This window comes from Pan troglodytes, chromosome 19 (assembly GCF_028858775.2).
Source record: "Pan troglodytes isolate AG18354 chromosome 19, NHGRI_mPanTro3-v2.0_pri, whole genome shotgun sequence".
Taxonomy (NCBI): domain Eukaryota; kingdom Metazoa; phylum Chordata; class Mammalia; order Primates; family Hominidae; genus Pan; species Pan troglodytes.
Genome location: NC_072417.2, coordinates 24,730,601 through 24,749,982, shown reverse-complemented (window position 1 = coordinate 24,749,982; position 19,382 = coordinate 24,730,601). Strand labels below are relative to the sequence as shown.

The window sequence follows — 19,382 nt, the reverse complement described above, 5'->3', positions numbered from 1 at the left end:
AAAAAAAAAAAAAAAAAAAAGCCAGGGTGAGCGGTGGCTCAAGCCTGTAATCGCAAGCAACACTTTGGGAGGCGGCAGCTGGGCGGATCACCGGAGGTCGGGAGTTGGAGACCAGCCTGACCAACATGGAGAAACCCCATGTGTACTAAAAATACAAACTTAGCCGGGCGTGGTGGCACATGCCTGTAGTCCCAGCTGCTCGGGAGGCTGAGGCAGGGGAATCGCTTGAACCCGGGAGGCGGAGGTTGCAGAGAGCCTAGATCGCGCCATTGGACTCCAGGCTGGGTAACAAGAGCGGAACCTCCGTCTGAAAAAAAAAAAAAAAAATTGGGAGAATTTTGCTCCCACTGCCGTCAAAATCCCATGTGTATTTCACACTTACAGCACAGCTCCATTAGAACTGACCACATTTCCAGGGCTCCCTAGATACCTGTGGCTAGCGGCTGCCATACTACACCGTGCTGGGCTGTAGAATGGGGATGACAAGACAGGGCGGCGGAGATTGGGTTGGCGTGAAGCGAGGGAAACACTCGGCCGCAGGACAAAACTAAAACAGCAAGGGGGCACCGAAAGACTCAGTAGTCCACATGAATATCTTGATTATGTTGTAGCCGAGATAATGTAGGGTCCACCCCTACCGGGTCTGTGGGTTTTCTCTTCGTGTGTGTGCGCGCGGAGACGAGAGATCGAAGAGATAAAGACAGAAGACAAAGAGATAGGAAGAAAGACAGCTGGGCCCGGGGGACCACTGCCACCAAAGCGCGGAGACAGACAGGTAGTGGCCCCGAATGCCTGGAGGCGCTGCTATTTATTGTAGTCAAGGCAAGGGGGCAGGGTAAGGAGTGCCAGTCATCTCCAGTGATCGATAGGTCACGCGAGTCACGTGTCCACTGGACAGGGGGCCTTTCCCTTTGTGGTAGCCGAGGTGGAGAGGGAGGACAGCAAACGTCAGCGTTTCTTCTATGCACTTATCAGAAAGATCGAAGACTGTGGTACTCCTACTAATTGTGCTACTGCTGTCTTCTAAGAACTTAAAAGGAGGAGCCAGGTGTACAGGCGGAACATGAAAGTGAAGAAGGAGCGTGCCCACTGAAGCACAGCATCACAGGGAGACGTTGGAGCCTCCGGCTGACTGCGGGCCGGCCTGGCTAATGTCAGACCTCCCACAAGAGGTGGTGGAGCGGAGCGTTCTCTGTCTCCCCTGGAGAGAGGGAGATTCCCTTTCCCGGCCTGCTAAGTAACGGGTGCCTTCCCAGGCACTGGGGCCACCGCTAGACCAAGGCCTGCTAAGTAACCAGGGCCTTCCCAGGCACTGGCATTACCGCTAGGCCAAGGAGCCCTCCAGCGGCCCTTCTCTGGGCGTGAATGAGGGCTCACACTCTTGTCTCCTGGTCACCTCTCACTGTGGCCCTTCAGCTCCTAACTCTGTGTGGCCTGGTTTCCCCCAGGGTAATCATAATGGAACAGAGATCATTATGGTAATAGAACAAAGAGTAATGCTACAAACTAATGATTAATAATAGTCAGATATAATCCTATCCGTTTCCTATCTCTAGTAAAACTTTTCTTATTCTAATAATTTTCTTTACTATACTGGAACAGCTTGTGCCTTCAGGCTCTTGCCTGGGCACCTGGGTGGCTTGCGGCCCACAAGATAAGATATATTGCGTTGAACTATAGTTTATGTTGATTGCTGAATGATTTAGGGCGGGGGGGTGGGCACCCTCTGAAATTCTGCCCTGGAGGAGAGGCCTCACCCTAACCCTGGCCGTGGCTAATAATAAGGCCCACCTCTTAGGGCCGTGGAGTGAAATAAGTTTTCCAGGTAATGCGCAGTAGAGCCCTCAGCCCTCCGCTGAAGTTGCGTTAGGAAGGAGGAAGGGAGAGGTAAATGCTGAGCCCGCAGGCGGCAGTCTGTGCCTCGGAGAGAAACTTTATCCCAACCTTGCTGGGGGCCTTGACGCCCACCTTGCCCCAAGAGCACCCCGGCAGTCACCCCTGCCCTCTGGGGTCCTGCCACCCCGAGCCCGACCTTCCCCCTTTTCCCCCGCGCCGGGCCAATAGCCTCCTAACTGCGTCGTGCTCATCACGGTCTGCCGTGCTCATCACCTTTGCGTCGTTTCTTCGCTCCACAAACGTTTGCTGAGCGCCTTCCACACGCCAGGCGCCAGACTCGCGCGGGGAAACAGGGATAAGCACTGAGGAGGGGTCCCAGCCCTCAGCGATGGGATTTCAGAGCGGGAGATAAAGGGTTGCCCAGAAGGGTGGTGAGTGGAATAGCTGATATAAACAACGGGGGCGCGATGAAATACACAGGAGGGCTGCTAGTCACATACGGGGCGGGTGCCGAGGGCCCTTGACTAAGGGAGGCTTCCTGGACGCGTGACACCCAAGCGGAGTCCTGACGACCTGCGTCAGAAGTAGCCAGGCGAGGAGGAGGGGAAGGGAATCCACGTCCCGAGCAGGGAGGCAGCTTTCCCTACACAGCACAGGACACGGTCCGCGCACAGAAGCCGCAGGAGACGCAGGCACAGGGGCTGGGGAGAATCCTTGCTGGGCCCTCGCCGCCTCCCTCTGCTGGGTGTCTGGTGCCAGCCTCCTGCCTGGCCGAGGAACTCCAGCCCCTGCTCCCGGAAGCCCCTCCAGGCCTTCGGCTTCCCTGACTGGGCATGGGCCCCTCGTCCCCTCGGGTACGGGGCCGGTCTCCCCGCCCGCGGGCGGCGAAGTAAAGGCCCAGCGCAGCCCGCGCTCCTGCCCTGGGGCCTCGTCTTTCTCCAGGAAAACGTGGACCGCTCTCCGCCGACAGGTCTCTTCCACAGACCCCTGTCGCCTTCGCCCCCAGTCTCTTCCGGTTCTGTCTTTTCGCTGGCTCGATACGAACAAGGAAGTCGCCCCCAGCGGAGCCCCGGCTCCCCCAGGCAGAGGCGGCCCCGGGGGCGGAGTCAACGGCGGAGGCCACGCCCTCCGTGAAAGGGCGGGGCATGCAAATTCGAAATGAAAGCCCGGGAACGCCGGAAGAAGCACGGGTGTAAGATTTCCCTTTTCAAAGGCGGAGAATAAGAAATCAGCCCGAGAGTGTAAGGGCGTCAATAGCGCTGTGGACGAGACAGAGGGAATGGGGCAAGGAGCGAGGCTGGGGCTCTCACCGCGACTTGAATGTGGATGAGAGTGGGACGGTGACGGCGGGCGCGAAGGCGACCGCATCGCTTCTCGGCCTTTTGGCTAAGATCAAGTGTAGTATCTGTTCTTATCAGTTTAATATCTGATACGTCCTCTATCCGAGGACAATATATTAAATGGATTTTTGGAGCAGGGAGATGGAATAGGAGCTTGCTCCGTCCACTCCACGCATCGACCTGGTATTGCAGTACCTCCAGGAACGGTGCACCCCCTCCGGGGATACAACGTGTTTCCTAAAAGCAGAGAGAGGTAAGAGACAGTAGCAGCTGCGGGGCGGCTTGCACGCCGAGTGCCTGTGACGCGCCGGCTTGACTTAACCGCTTCCCTGAAGTACCAGTGAGGGAGGTTCCTGATCTGCAGGCGGTGGGCGGTAGACGGTAGGCTTATGCGGCACGCTTCCGTTTCCACCGTGACTACTGCGCTTTGGGAAGGCCACGACCTCCTCCTTTGGGGAGGTCCTTAGGATCTCAGCTTGGCAGTCGAGTGGGTGGCGACCTTTTAAAGGAATGGGATCCACCCGGAATTGAACTTCTTTCTCTCTCTCTCTCTCTCTCTCTCTCTCTCTCTCTCTCTCTCTCTCTTTCTCTCTCTCTCTCTCTCTTTCTCTCTCTCTCTCTGTCTCTTTCTCTCTCTCTTCACCCCCCCCCCCGCCTCTCCTCCGTTCTCTCTTTTGGTTTCCCCCACCCCCTCCCAAGTTCTGGGGTACATGTGCAGGACGTGCAGGTTTGGAACATAGATACACGTGTGCCACGGTGCTTTGCTGCACCTATCCACCAGTCGTCTAGGTTTGAAGCCCCGCACGCGTTGGCCATTTGTCCTAATGCTCTCTCTCCCCTTGCCCCCCACGCCCCGTCAGGGCCCGGCGTGTGATGTTCCCCTCCCTGTGTCCCATGTGTTCTCACTGTTCAACTCCCACTTAGGAGCGAGAACATGCGGTGTTTGGTTTTCGCTTCCTGTGTCAGTTTGCTGAGAATGAGGCCTTCCAGCTTCATCCACGTTCCCGCAGAGGACATGAACTCATCCTTTTTTATGGCTGCGTAGTAATTCCATGGTGTATACGTGCCACACTTTCTTTATCCAGCCTATCATTCATGGGCATTCGAGTTGGTTCCAAGTCTTTGCTATTGTAAATAGTGCTGCAGTAAACATACGTGTCCACGTGTCTTCCTAGTAGGAACTTCTTCCTCTTCAGCCCGCTGGGTAGCTGGCACTTTAAGGCAGGTGCCAACGCACCGGCAGCAAGCTTCCTTTTTTGCCCGGGAAAAACTGAGGTGCAGGTAGTATAAGCCATTTATCACGGAACGCACAGGAGCAGAGCTCGAGTCCAAGCATCGTGGCTCCACCCGTCATGCTTGATGCATCTTTAGGCTCCGCTCTAGGTATGCGTATCCTTTACGGGATCAGCCACCGGCAGTTGCCTTGCGACCACGATGACAAACCTCTGCCGGCTCTTTTGGGTCTCATCCCTGTATCTATTATACGTTGCATCCCAACATAAAGATCGGAATGTTCCTTTCGCTGACCCAGTCTCTCACCCTTTCCAAACTCCAGAAACCTTGTCTGTCCTCGGAAGAACTCCCCCTGCTTCTTTCTCTAAAGGCTGTCTTCAGGCCGGGCACAGTGGGGGGATCGCTTGAGCCCAGAAGGCCGCAGTGAGGTGAGATCGCGCCATTGCACTGCAGCCCCGGCGGCAGAGCCGGAGCCCCGTCTCGAAAGAAACAAACAAAAACCAACCGACCAACCAACAAACAAACACAGACAAAGAAAGAAAGAGCCCAGGCAACCTAGTGAAAACCTGTTCGGGCTGGGGCGTATCTGTACCCCAGCTGTTCCAGAGGCTGAGGCCAGGAGGATGGGTGGACGCTGGGAGGTGGATGCTGCAGTGAGCGGTGATCGCACCACTGCACTCCAGCCTGGGTGACAGAGCCAGACCCCGTCCCAAATAAATAAACATGAAAATAGAGGAACCAGTTTGTAGAAAGCGGGAGAGGGTCCCATTGAACTTCAAGCCTTCGAGCAACAGCTGTGGCTGGACAGGTTGGACCAGCAGGCTGGAGCAGTCGCCATCTTGGCAGGGATCATTGACCCTGATCTATCGCCGGGAGGAGGAAGAGCTGATCTTACGCAGGGAGGGCAGGTGGACTATGCGTGGACTCTGGTGATCTGTTTGGGTGCCAGGTGTTACTCCCAGGGCCACCCGTAACTGTGAATGTGCAGGAACCCTGACTTGAGAAGGGCCTGGCCACGGGGGGCTTAGGCCCCTGGGGAATGAGAGTTTGGTTCCCGGTACCCAGGGAAACCACCAGCATCGGCAGAGGTGATAGCTGGGGAGGAGCGGGGATTTGGACGAGAGACACAGGATGAGTACCGGGGGCAGCCCCGTGATCAACAACTGCTGCAACAGGGGCCGTTTGTTCGACTCGCTAGTCTTCTGTGGCTCTATGCGGTACTCAAGAGCAGAAGACAGAAGATACAAAAACCACAAAAGGTAGCCGGGCGTGGTGCTGCCCGTCAATAATCCCAGCTACTCGGGAGGCTGAGACAGGAGAATCGCTTGAACCCGGGAGGCGGAAGTTTCAGCGAGCCGAGATCACGCCATTGCAGTCCAACCTGAGCGTCCGAGCGAGACTCTATCTCAGAAAATAAAGACAGAATGAAAGAGCCCGGCGCGGTGGCTTACGCCTGTAATCCCAGCGCTTTGGGAGGCCGAGGCGGGCGGATCGCCTGAGGTCAGGAGCTGGAGACCAGCCTGGCCGACATGGCGAAACCCCCTAAAAATACAAAAATGAGCCGGGCGTGGTGGCCTACGCCTGTAATCCCAGCTACCCAGGAGGCTGAGGCAGGAGAATCGCTGGAACCCGGGAGGTAGAGGCTGCAGTGAGCCGAGATCGCGCCACTGCACTCCAGCCTGGGCGACAGAGCAAGAGTTTGTCTGCCAAAAAAAAAAAAAAAGCCAGGGTGAGCGGTGGCTCAAGCCTGTAATCGCAAGCAACACTTTGGGAGGCGGCAGCTGGGCGGATCACCGGAGGTCGGGAGTTGGAGACCAGCCTGACCAACATGGAGAAACCCCATGTGTACTAAAAATACAAACTTAGCCGGGCGTGGTGGCACATGCCTGTAGTCCCAGCTGCTCGGGAGGCTGAGGCAGGGGAATCGCTTGAACCCGGGAGGCGGAGGTTGCAGAGAGCCTAGATCGCGCCATTGGACTCCAGGCTGGGTAACAAGAGCGGAACCTCCGTCTGAAAAAAAAAAAAAAAAATTGGGAGAATTTTGCTCCCACTGCCGTCAAAATCCCATGTGTATTTCACACTTACAGCACAGCTCCATTAGAACTGACCACATTTCCAGGGCTCCCTAGATACCTGTGGCTAGCGGCTGCCATACTACACCGTGCTGGGCTGTAGAATGGGGATGACAAGACAGGGCGGCGGAGATTGGGTTGGCGTGAAGCGAGGGAAACACTCGGCCGCAGGACAAAACTAAAACAGCAAGGGGGCACCGAAAGACTCAGTAGTCCACATGAATATCTTGATTATGTTGTAGCCGAGATAATGTAGGGTCCACCCCTACCGGGTCTGTGGGTTTTCTCTTCGTGTGTGTGCGCGCGGAGACGAGAGATCGAAGAGATAAAGACAGAAGACAAAGAGATAGGAAGAAAGACAGCTGGGCCCGGGGGACCACTGCCACCAAAGCGCGGAGACAGACAGGTAGTGGCCCCGAATGCCTGGAGGCGCTGCTATTTATTGTAGTCAAGGCAAGGGGGCAGGGTAAGGAGTGCCAGTCATCTCCAGTGATCGATAGGTCACGCGAGTCACGTGTCCACTGGACAGGGGGCCTTTCCCTTTGTGGTAGCCGAGGTGGAGAGGGAGGACAGCAAACGTCAGCGTTTCTTCTATGCACTTATCAGAAAGATCGAAGACTGTGGTACTCCTACTAATTGTGCTACTGCTGTCTTCTAAGAACTTAAAAGGAGGAGCCAGGTGTACAGGCGGAACATGAAAGTGAAGAAGGAGCGTGCCCACTGAAGCACAGCATCACAGGGAGACGTTGGAGCCTCCGGCTGACTGCGGGCCGGCCTGGCTAATGTCAGACCTCCCACAAGAGGTGGTGGAGCGGAGCGTTCTCTGTCTCCCCTGGAGAGAGGGAGATTCCCTTTCCCGGCCTGCTAAGTAACGGGTGCCTTCCCAGGCACTGGGGCCACCGCTAGACCAAGGCCTGCTAAGTAACCAGGGCCTTCCCAGGCACTGGCATTACCGCTAGGCCAAGGAGCCCTCCAGCGGCCCTTCTCTGGGCGTGAATGAGGGCTCACACTCTTGTCTCCTGGTCACCTCTCACTGTGGCCCTTCAGCTCCTAACTCTGTGTGGCCTGGTTTCCCCCAGGGTAATCATAATGGAACAGAGATCATTATGGTAATAGAACAAAGAGTAATGCTACAAACTAATGATTAATAATAGTCAGATATAATCCTATCCGTTTCCTATCTCTAGTAAAACTTTTCTTATTCTAATAATTTTCTTTACTATACTGGAACAGCTTGTGCCTTCAGGCTCTTGCCTGGGCACCTGGGTGGCTTGCGGCCCACAAGATAAGATATATTGCGTTGAACTATAGTTTATGTTGATTGCTGAATGATTTAGGGCGGGGGGGTGGGCACCCTCTGAAATTCTGCCCTGGAGGAGAGGCCTCACCCTAACCCTGGCCGTGGCTAATAATAAGGCCCACCTCTTAGGGCCGTGGAGTGAAATAAGTTTTCCAGGTAATGCGCAGTAGAGCCCTCAGCCCTCCGCTGAAGTTGCGTTAGGAAGGAGGAAGGGAGAGGTAAATGCTGAGCCCGCAGGCGGCAGTCTGTGCCTCGGAGAGAAACTTTATCCCAACCTTGCTGGGGGCCTTGACGCCCACCTTGCCCCAAGAGCACCCCGGCAGTCACCCCTGCCCTCTGGGGTCCTGCCACCCCGAGCCCGACCTTCCCCCTTTTCCCCCGCGCCGGGCCAATAGCCTCCTAACTGCGTCGTGCTCATCACGGTCTGCCGTGCTCATCACCTTTGCGTCGTTTCTTCGCTCCACAAACGTTTGCTGAGCGCCTTCCACACGCCAGGCGCCAGACTCGCGCGGGGAAACAGGGATAAGCACTGAGGAGGGGTCCCAGCCCTCAGCGATGGGATTTCAGAGCGGGAGATAAAGGGTTGCCCAGAAGGGTGGTGAGTGGAATAGCTGATATAAACAACGGGGGCGCGATGAAATACACAGGAGGGCTGCTAGTCACATACGGGGCGGGTGCCGAGGGCCCTTGACTAAGGGAGGCTTCCTGGACGCGTGACACCCAAGCGGAGTCCTGACGACCTGCGTCAGAAGTAGCCAGGCGAGGAGGAGGGGAAGGGAATCCACGTCCCGAGCAGGGAGGCAGCTTTCCCTACACAGCACAGGACACGGTCCGCGCACAGAAGCCGCAGGAGACGCAGGCACAGGGGCTGGGGAGAATCCTTGCTGGGCCCTCGCCGCCTCCCTCTGCTGGGTGTCTGGTGCCAGCCTCCTGCCTGGCCGAGGAACTCCAGCCCCTGCTCCCGGAAGCCCCTCCAGGCCTTCGGCTTCCCTGACTGGGCATGGGCCCCTCGTCCCCTCGGGTACGGGGCCGGTCTCCCCGCCCGCGGGCGGCGAAGTAAAGGCCCAGCGCAGCCCGCGCTCCTGCCCTGGGGCCTCGTCTTTCTCCAGGAAAACGTGGACCGCTCTCCGCCGACAGGTCTCTTCCACAGACCCCTGTCGCCTTCGCCCCCAGTCTCTTCCGGTTCTGTCTTTTCGCTGGCTCGATACGAACAAGGAAGTCGCCCCCAGCGGAGCCCCGGCTCCCCCAGGCAGAGGCGGCCCCGGGGGCGGAGTCAACGGCGGAGGCCACGCCCTCCGTGAAAGGGCGGGGCATGCAAATTCGAAATGAAAGCCCGGGAACGCCGGAAGAAGCACGGGTGTAAGATTTCCCTTTTCAAAGGCGGAGAATAAGAAATCAGCCCGAGAGTGTAAGGGCGTCAATAGCGCTGTGGACGAGACAGAGGGAATGGGGCAAGGAGCGAGGCTGGGGCTCTCACCGCGACTTGAATGTGGATGAGAGTGGGACGGTGACGGCGGGCGCGAAGGCGACCGCATCGCTTCTCGGCCTTTTGGCTAAGATCAAGTGTAGTATCTGTTCTTATCAGTTTAATATCTGATACGTCCTCTATCCGAGGACAATATATTAAATGGATTTTTGGAGCAGGGAGATGGAATAGGAGCTTGCTCCGTCCACTCCACGCATCGACCTGGTATTGCAGTACCTCCAGGAACGGTGCACCCCCTCCGGGGATACAACGTGTTTCCTAAAAGCAGAGAGAGGTAAGAGACAGTAGCAGCTGCGGGGCGGCTTGCACGCCGAGTGCCTGTGACGCGCCGGCTTGACTTAACCGCTTCCCTGAAGTACCAGTGAGGGAGGTTCCTGATCTGCAGGCGGTGGGCGGTAGACGGTAGGCTTATGCGGCACGCTTCCGTTTCCACCGTGACTACTGCGCTTTGGGAAGGCCACGACCTCCTCCTTTGGGGAGGTCCTTAGGATCTCAGCTTGGCAGTCGAGTGGGTGGCGACCTTTTAAAGGAATGGGATCCACCCGGAATTGAACTTCTTTCTCCTCTCTCTCTCTCTCTCTCTCTCTCTCTCTCTCTCTCTCTCTTTCTCTCTCTCTCTCTCTCTTTCTCTCTCTCTCTCTGTCTCTTTCTCTCTCTCTTCACCCCCCCCCCCGCCTCTCCTCCGTTCTCTCTTTTGGTTTCCCCCACCCCCTCCCAAGTTCTGGGGTACATGTGCAGGACGTGCAGGTTTGGAACATAGATACACGTGTGCCACGGTGCTTTGCTGCACCTATCCACCAGTCGTCTAGGTTTGAAGCCCCGCACGCGTTGGCCATTTGTCCTAATGCTCTCTCTCCCCTTGCCCCCCACGCCCCGTCAGGGCCCGGCGTGTGATGTTCCCCTCCCTGTGTCCCATGTGTTCTCACTGTTCAACTCCCACTTAGGAGCGAGAACATGCGGTGTTTGGTTTTCGCTTCCTGTGTCAGTTTGCTGAGAATGAGGCCTTCCAGCTTCATCCACGTTCCCGCAGAGGACATGAACTCATCCTTTTTTATGGCTGCGTAGTAATTCCATGGTGTATACGTGCCACACTTTCTTTATCCAGCCTATCATTCATGGGCATTCGAGTTGGTTCCAAGTCTTTGCTATTGTAAATAGTGCTGCAGTAAACATACGTGTCCACGTGTCTTCCTAGTAGGAACTTCTTCCTCTTCAGCCCGCTGGGTAGCTGGCACTTTAAGGCAGGTGCCAACGCACCGGCAGCAAGCTTCCTTTTTTGCCCGGGAAAAACTGAGGTGCAGGTAGTATAAGCCATTTATCACGGAACGCACAGGAGCAGAGCTCGAGTCCAAGCATCGTGGCTCCACCCGTCATGCTTGATGCATCTTTAGGCTCCGCTCTAGGTATGCGTATCCTTTACGGGATCAGCCACCGGCAGTTGCCTTGCGACCACGATGACAAACCTCTGCCGGCTCTTTTGGGTCTCATCCCTGTATCTATTATACGTTGCATCCCAACATAAAGATCGGAATGTTCCTTTCGCTGACCCAGTCTCTCACCCTTTCCAAACTCCAGAAACCTTGTCTGTCCTCGGAAGAACTCCCCCTGCTTCTTTCTCTAAAGGCTGTCTTCAGGCCGGGCACAGTGGGGGGATCGCTTGAGCCCAGAAGGCCGCAGTGAGGTGAGATCGCGCCATTGCACTGCAGCCCCGGCGGCAGAGCCGGAGCCCCGTCTCGAAAGAAACAAACAAAAACCAACCGACCAACCAACAAACAAACACAGACAAAGAAAGAAAGAGCCCAGGCAACCTAGTGAAAACCTGTTCGGGCTGGGGCGTATCTGTACCCCAGCTGTTCCAGAGGCTGAGGCCAGGAGGATGGGTGGACGCTGGGAGGTGGATGCTGCAGTGAGCGGTGATCGCACCACTGCACTCCAGCCTGGGTGACAGAGCCAGACCCCGTCCCAAATAAATAAACATGAAAATAGAGGAACCAGTTTGTAGAAAGCGGGAGAGGGTCCCATTGAACTTCAAGCCTTCGAGCAACAGCTGTGGCTGGACAGGTTGGACCAGCAGGCTGGAGCAGTCGCCATCTTGGCAGGGATCATTGACCCTGATCTATCGCCGGGAGGAGGAAGAGCTGATCTTACGCAGGGAGGGCAGGTGGACTATGCGTGGACTCTGGTGATCTGTTTGGGTGCCAGGTGTTACTCCCAGGGCCACCCGTAACTGTGAATGTGCAGGAACCCTGACTTGAGAAGGGCCTGGCCACGGGGGGCTTAGGCCCCTGGGGAATGAGAGTTTGGTTCCCGGTACCCAGGGAAACCACCAGCATCGGCAGAGGTGATAGCTGGGGAGGAGCGGGGATTTGGACGAGAGACACAGGATGAGTACCGGGGGCAGCCCCGTGATCAACAACTGCTGCAACAGGGGCCGTTTGTTCGACTCGCTAGTCTTCTGTGGCTCTATGCGGTACTCAAGAGCAGAAGACAGAAGATACAAAAACCACAAAAGGTAGCCGGGCGTGGTGCTGCCCGTCAATAATCCCAGCTACTCGGGAGGCTGAGACAGGAGAATCGCTTGAACCCGGGAGGCGGAAGTTTCAGCGAGCCGAGATCACGCCATTGCAGTCCAACCTGAGCGTCCGAGCGAGACTCTATCTCAGAAAATAAAGACAGAATGAAAGAGCCCGGCGCGGTGGCTTACGCCTGTAATCCCAGCGCTTTGGGAGGCCGAGGCGGGCGGATCGCCTGAGGTCAGGAGCTGGAGACCAGCCTGGCCGACATGGCGAAACCCCCTAAAAATACAAAAATGAGCCGGGCGTGGTGGCCTACGCCTGTAATCCCAGCTACCCAGGAGGCTGAGGCAGGAGAATCGCTGGAACCCGGGAGGTAGAGGCTGCAGTGAGCCGAGATCGCGCCACTGCACTCCAGCCTGGGCGACAGAGCAAGAGTTTGTCTGCCAAAAAAAAAAAAAAAAAAAAAAAAAAAAAAGCCAGGGTGAGCGGTGGCTCAAGCCTGTAATCGCAAGCAACACTTTGGGAGGCGGCAGCTGGGCGGATCACCGGAGGTCGGGAGTTGGAGACCAGCCTGACCAACATGGAGAAACCCCATGTGTACTAAAAATACAAACTTAGCCGGGCGTGGTGGCACATGCCTGTAGTCCCAGCTGCTCGGGAGGCTGAGGCAGGGGAATCGCTTGAACCCGGGAGGCGGAGGTTGCAGAGAGCCTAGATCGCGCCATTGGACTCCAGGCTGGGTAACAAGAGCGGAACCTCCGTCTGAAAAAAAAAAAAAAAAAATTGGGAGAATTTTGCTCCCACTGCCGTCAAAATCCCATGTGTATTTCACACTTACAGCACAGCTCCATTAGAACTGACCACATTTCCAGGGCTCCCTAGATACCTGTGGCTAGCGGCTGCCATACTACACCGTGCTGGGCTGTAGAATGGGGATGACAAGACAGGGCGGCGGAGATTGGGTTGGCGTGAAGCGAGGGAAACACTCGGCCGCAGGACAAAACTAAAACAGCAAGGGGGCACCGAAAGACTCAGTAGTCCACATGAATATCTTGATTATGTTGTAGCCGAGATAATGTAGGGTCCACCCCTACCGGGTCTGTGGGTTTTCTCTTCGTGTGTGTGCGCGCGGAGACGAGAGATCGAAGAGATAAAGACAGAAGACAAAGAGATAGGAAGAAAGACAGCTGGGCCCGGGGGACCACTGCCACCAAAGCGCGGAGACAGACAGGTAGTGGCCCCGAATGCCTGGAGGCGCTGCTATTTATTGTAGTCAAGGCAAGGGGGCAGGGTAAGGAGTGCCAGTCATCTCCAGTGATCGATAGGTCACGCGAGTCACGTGTCCACTGGACAGGGGGCCTTTCCCTTTGTGGTAGCCGAGGTGGAGAGGGAGGACAGCAAACGTCAGCGTTTCTTCTATGCACTTATCAGAAAGATCGAAGACTGTGGTACTCCTACTAATTGTGCTACTGCTGTCTTCTAAGAACTTAAAAGGAGGAGCCAGGTGTACAGGCGGAACATGAAAGTGAAGAAGGAGCGTGCCCACTGAAGCACAGCATCACAGGGAGACGTTGGAGCCTCCGGCTGACTGCGGGCCGGCCTGGCTAATGTCAGACCTCCCACAAGAGGTGGTGGAGCGGAGCGTTCTCTGTCTCCCCTGGAGAGAGGGAGATTCCCTTTCCCGGCCTGCTAAGTAACGGGTGCCTTCCCAGGCACTGGGGCCACCGCTAGACCAAGGCCTGCTAAGTAACCAGGGCCTTCCCAGGCACTGGCATTACCGCTAGGCCAAGGAGCCCTCCAGCGGCCCTTCTCTGGGCGTGAATGAGGGCTCACACTCTTGTCTCCTGGTCACCTCTCACTGTGGCCCTTCAGCTCCTAACTCTGTGTGGCCTGGTTTCCCCCAGGGTAATCATAATGGAACAGAGATCATTATGGTAATAGAACAAAGAGTAATGCTACAAACTAATGATTAATAATAGTCAGATATAATCCTATCCGTTTCCTATCTCTAGTAAAACTTTTCTTATTCTAATAATTTTCTTTACTATACTGGAACAGCTTGTGCCTTCAGGCTCTTGCCTGGGCACCTGGGTGGCTTGCGGCCCACAAGATAAGATATATTGCGTTGAACTATAGTTTATGTTGATTGCTGAATGATTTAGGGCGGGGGGGTGGGCACCCTCTGAAATTCTGCCCTGGAGGAGAGGCCTCACCCTAACCCTGGCCGTGGCTAATAATAAGGCCCACCTCTTAGGGCCGTGGAGTGAAATAAGTTTTCCAGGTAATGCGCAGTAGAGCCCTCAGCCCTCCGCTGAAGTTGCGTTAGGAAGGAGGAAGGGAGAGGTAAATGCTGAGCCCGCAGGCGGCAGTCTGTGCCTCGGAGAGAAACTTTATCCCAACCTTGCTGGGGGCCTTGACGCCCACCTTGCCCCAAGAGCACCCCGGCAGTCACCCCTGCCCTCTGGGGTCCTGCCACCCCGAGCCCGACCTTCCCCCTTTTCCCCCGCGCCGGGCCAATAGCCTCCTAACTGCGTCGTGCTCATCACGGTCTGCCGTGCTCATCACCTTTGCGTCGTTTCTTCGCTCCACAAACGTTTGCTGAGCGCCTTCCACACGCCAGGCGCCAGACTCGCGCGGGGAAACAGGGATAAGCACTGAGGAGGGGTCCCAGCCCTCAGCGATGGGATTTCAGAGCGGGAGATAAAGGGTTGCCCAGAAGGGTGGTGAGTGGAATAGCTGATATAAACAACGGGGGCGCGATGAAATACACAGGAGGGCTGCTAGTCACATACGGGGCGGGTGCCGAGGGCCCTTGACTAAGGGAGGCTTCCTGGACGCGTGACACCCAAGCGGAGTCCTGACGACCTGCGTCAGAAGTAGCCAGGCGAGGAGGAGGGGAAGGGAATCCACGTCCCGAGCAGGGAGGCAGCTTTCCCTACACAGCACAGGACACGGTCCGCGCACAGAAGCCGCAGGAGACGCAGGCACAGGGGCTGGGGAGAATCCTTGCTGGGCCCTCGCCGCCTCCCTCTGCTGGGTGTCTGGTGCCAGCCTCCTGCCTGGCCGAGGAACTCCAGCCCCTGCTCCCGGAAGCCCCTCCAGGCCTTCGGCTTCCCTGACTGGGCATGGGCCCCTCGTCCCCTCGGGTACGGGGCCGGTCTCCCCGCCCGCGGGCGGCGAAGTAAAGGCCCAGCGCAGCCCGCGCTCCTGCCCTGGGGCCTCGTCTTTCTCCAGGAAAACGTGGACCGCTCTCCGCCGACAGGTCTCTTCCACAGACCCCTGTCGCCTTCGCCCCCAGTCTCTTCCGGTTCTGTCTTTTCGCTGGCTCGATACGAACAAGGAAGTCGCCCCCAGCGGAGCCCCGGCTCCCCCAGGCAGAGGCGGCCCCGGGGGCGGAGTCAACGGCGGAGGCCACGCCCTCCGTGAAAGGGCGGGGCATGCAAATTCGAAATGAAAGCCCGGGAACGCCGGAAGAAGCACGGGTGTAAGATTTCCCTTTTCAAAGGCGGAGAATAAGAAATCAGCCCGAGAGTGTAAGGGCGTCAATAGCGCTGTGGACGAGACAGAGGGAATGGGGCAAGGAGCGAGGCTGGGGCTCTCACCGCGACTTGAATGTGGATGAGAGTGGGACGGTGACGGCGGGCGCGAAGGCGACCGCATCGCTTCTCGGCCTTTTGGCTAAGATCAAGTGTAGTATCTGTTCTTATCAGTTTAATATCTGATACGTCCTCTATCCGAGGACAATATATTAAATGGATTTTTGGAGCAGGGAGATGGAATAGGAGCTTGCTCCGTCCACTCCACGCATCGACCTGGTATTGCAGTACCTCCAGGAACGGTGCACCCCCTCCGGGGATACAACGTGTTTCCTAAAAGCAGAGAGAGGTAAGAGACAGTAGCAGCTGCGGGGCGGCTTGCACGCCGAGTGCCTGTGACGCGCCGGCTTGACTTAACCGCTTCCCTGAAGTACCAGTGAGGGAGGTTCCTGATCTGCAGGCGGTGGGCGGTAGACGGTAGGCTTATGCGGCACGCTTCCGTTTCCACCGTGACTACTGCGCTTTGGGAAGGCCACGACCTCCTCCTTTGGGGAGGTCCTTAGGATCTCAGCTTGGCAGTCGAGTGGGTGGCGACCTTTTAAAGGAATGGGATCCACCCGGAATTGAACTTCTTTCTCCTCTCTCTCTCTCTCTCTCTCTCTCTCTCTCTTTCTCTCTCTCTCTCTCTCTTTCTCTCTCTCTCTCTGTCTCTTTCTCTCTCTCTTCACCCCCCCCCCCCGCCTCTCCTCCGTTCTCTCTTTTGGTTTCCCCCACCCCCTCCCAAGTTCTGGGGTACATGTGCAGGACGTGCAGGTTTGGAACATAGATACACGTGTGCCACGGTGCTTTGCTGCACCTATCCACCAGTCGTCTAGGTTTGAAGCCCCGCACGCGTTGGCCATTTGTCCTAATGCTCTCTCTCCCCTTGCCCCCCACGCCCCGTCAGGGCCCGGCGTGTGATGTTCCCCTCCCTGTGTCCCATGTGTTCTCACTGTTCAACTCCCACTTAGGAGCGAGAACATGCGGTGTTTGGTTTTCGCTTCCTGTGTCAGTTTGCTGAGAATGAGGCCTTCCAGCTTCATCCACGTTCCCGCAGAGGACATGAACTCATCCTTTTTTATGGCTGCGTAGTAATTCCATGGTGTATACGTGCCACACTTTCTTTATCCAGCCTATCATTCATGGGCATTCGAGTTGGTTCCAAGTCTTTGCTATTGTAAATAGTGCTGCAGTAAACATACGTGTCCACGTGTCTTCCTAGTAGGAACTTCTTCCTCTTCAGCCCGCTGGGTAGCTGGCACTTTAAGGCAGGTGCCAACGCACCGGCAGCAAGCTTCCTTTTTTGCCCGGGAAAAACTGAGGTGCAGGTAGTATAAGCCATTTATCACGGAACGCACAGGAGCAGAGCTCGAGTCCAAGCATCGTGGCTCCACCCGTCATGCTTGATGCATCTTTAGGCTCCGCTCTAGGTATGCGTATCCTTTACGGGATCAGCCACCGGCAGTTGCCTTGCGACCACGATGACAAACCTCTGCCGGCTCTTTTGGGTCTCATCCCTGTATCTATTATACGTTGCATCCCAACATAAAGATCGGAATGTTCCTTTCGCTGACCCAGTCTCTCACCCTTTCCAAACTCCAGAAACCTTGTCTGTCCTCGGAAGAACTCCCCCTGCTTCTTTCTCTAAAGGCTGTCTTCAGGCCGGGCACAGTGGGGGGATCGCTTGAGCCCAGAAGGCCGCAGTGAGGTGAGATCGCGCCATTGCACTGCAGCCCCGGCGGCAGAGCCGGAGCCCCGTCTCGAAAGAAACAAACAAAAACCAACCGACCAACCAACAAACAAACACAGACAAAGAAAGAAAGAGCCCAGGCAACCTAGTGAAAACCTGTTCGGGCTGGGGCGTATCTGTACCCCAGCTGTTCCAGAGGCTGAGGCCAGGAGGATGGGTGGACGCTGGGAGGTGGATGCTGCAGTGAGCGGTGATCGCACCACTGCACTCCAGCCTGGGTGACAGAGCCAGACCCCGTCCCAAATAAATAAACATGAAAATAGAGGAACCAGTTTGTAGAAAGCGGGAGAGGGTCCCATTGAACTTCAAGCCTTCGAGCAACAGCTGTGGCTGGACAGGTTGGACCAGCAGGCTGGAGCAGTCGCCATCTTGGCAGGGATCATTGACCCTGATCTATCGCCGGGAGGAGGAAGAGCTGATCTTACGCAGGGAGGGCAGGTGGACTATGCGTGGACTCTGGTGATCTGTTTGGGTGCCAGGTGTTACTCCCAGGGCCACCCGTAACTGTGAATGTGCAGGAACCCTGACTTGAGAAGGGCCTGGCCACGGGGGGCTTAGGCCCCTGGGGAATGAGAGTTTGGTTCCCGGTACCCAGGGAAACCACCAGCATCGGCAGAGGTGATAGCTGGGGAGGAGCGGGGATTTGGACGAGAGACACAGGATGAGTACCGGGGGCAGCCCCGTGATCAACAACTGCTGCAACAGGGGCCGTTTGTTCGACTCGCTAGTCTTCTGTGGCTCTATGCGGTACTCAAGAGCAGAAGACAGAAGATACAAAAACCACAAAAGGTAGCCGGGCGTGGTGCTGCCCGTCAATAATCCCAGCTACTCGGGAGGCTGAGACAGGAGAATCGCTTGAACCCGGGAGGCGGAAGTTTCAGCGAGCCGAGATCACGCCATTGCAGTCCAACCTGAGCGTCCGAGCGAGACTCTATCTCAGAAAATAAAGACAGAATGAAAGAGCCCGGCGCGGTGGCTTACGCCTGTAATCCCAGCGCTTTGGGAGGCCGAGGCGGGCGGATCGCCTGAGGTCAGGAGCTGGAGACCAGCCTGGCCGACATGGCGAAACCCCCTAAAAATACAAAAATGAGCCGGGCGTGGTGGCCTACGCCTGTAATCCCAGCTACCCAGGAGGCTGAGGCAGGAGAATCGCTGGAACCCGGGAGGTAGAGGCTGCAGTGAGCCGAGATCGCGCCACTGCACTCCAGCCTGGGCGACAGAGCAAGAGTTTGTCTGCCAAAAAAAAAAAAAAAGCCAGGGTGAGCGGTGGCTCAAGCCTGTAATCGCAAGCAACACTTTGGGAGGCGGCAGCTGGGCGGATCACCGGAGGTCGGGAGTTGGAGACCAGCCTGACCAACATGGAGAAACCCCATGTGTACTAAAAATACAAACTTAGCCGGGCGTGGTGGCACATGCCTGTAGTCCCAGCTGCTCGGGAGGCTGAGGCAGGGGAATCGCTTGAACCCGGGAGGCGGAGGTTGCAGAGAGCCTAGATCGCGCCATTGGACTCCAGGCTGGGTAACAAGAGCGGAACCTCCGTCTGAAAAAAAAAAAAAAAAATTGGGAGAATTTTGCTCCCACTGCCGTCAAAATCCCATGTGTATTTCACACTTACAGCACAGCTCCATTAGAACTGACCACATTTCCAGGGCTCCCTAGATACCTGTGGCTAGCGGCTGCCATACTACACCGTGCTGGGCTGTAGAATGGGGATGACAAGACAGGGCGGCGGAGATTGGGTTGGCGTGAAGCGAGGGAAACACTCGGCCGCAGGACAAAACTAAAACAGCAAGGGGGCACCGAAAGACTCAGTAGTCCACATGAATATCTTGATTATGTCGTGGCCGAGATAATGTAGGGTCCACCCCTACCGGGTCTGTGGGTTTTCTCTTCGTGTGTGTGCGCGCGGAGACGAGAGATCGAAGAGATAAAGACAGAAGACAAAGAGATAGGAAGAAAGACAGCTGGGCCCGGGGGACCACTGCCACCAAAGCGCGGAGACAGACAGGTAGTGGCCCCGAATGCCTGGAGGCGCTGCTATTTATTGTAGTCAAGGCAAGGGGGCAGGGTAAGGAGTGCCAGTCATCTCCAGTGATCGATAGGTCACGCGAGTCACGTGTCCACTGGACAGGGGGCCTTTCCCTTTGTGGTAGCCGAGGTGGAGAGGGAGGACAGCAAACGTCAGCGTTTCTTCTATGCACTTATCAGAAAGATCGAAGACTGTGGTACTCCTACTAATTGTGCTACTGCTGTCTTCTAAGAACTTAAAAGGAG

General features: G+C 56.4%; 3 non-coding genes across 3 annotated transcripts; all 3 read left to right on the top strand.

Moving 5' to 3' along the window:
- Positions 1-3,202: 3,202 nt before the first annotated feature.
- Positions 3,203-3,393, top strand: LOC134809003 (U2 spliceosomal RNA). The gene has a single exon (XR_010153428.1). It is a non-coding gene; the product is annotated as a U2 spliceosomal RNA (small nuclear RNA).
- Positions 3,394-9,314: 5,921 nt separating this feature from the next.
- Positions 9,315-9,505, top strand: LOC134809002 (U2 spliceosomal RNA). The gene has a single exon (XR_010153427.1). It is a non-coding gene; the product is annotated as a U2 spliceosomal RNA (small nuclear RNA).
- A 5,936-nt stretch (positions 9,506-15,441) lies between these two features.
- Positions 15,442-15,632, top strand: LOC134809001 (U2 spliceosomal RNA). The gene has a single exon (XR_010153426.1). It is a non-coding gene; the product is annotated as a U2 spliceosomal RNA (small nuclear RNA).
- Positions 15,633-19,382: the final 3,750 nt, after the last annotated feature.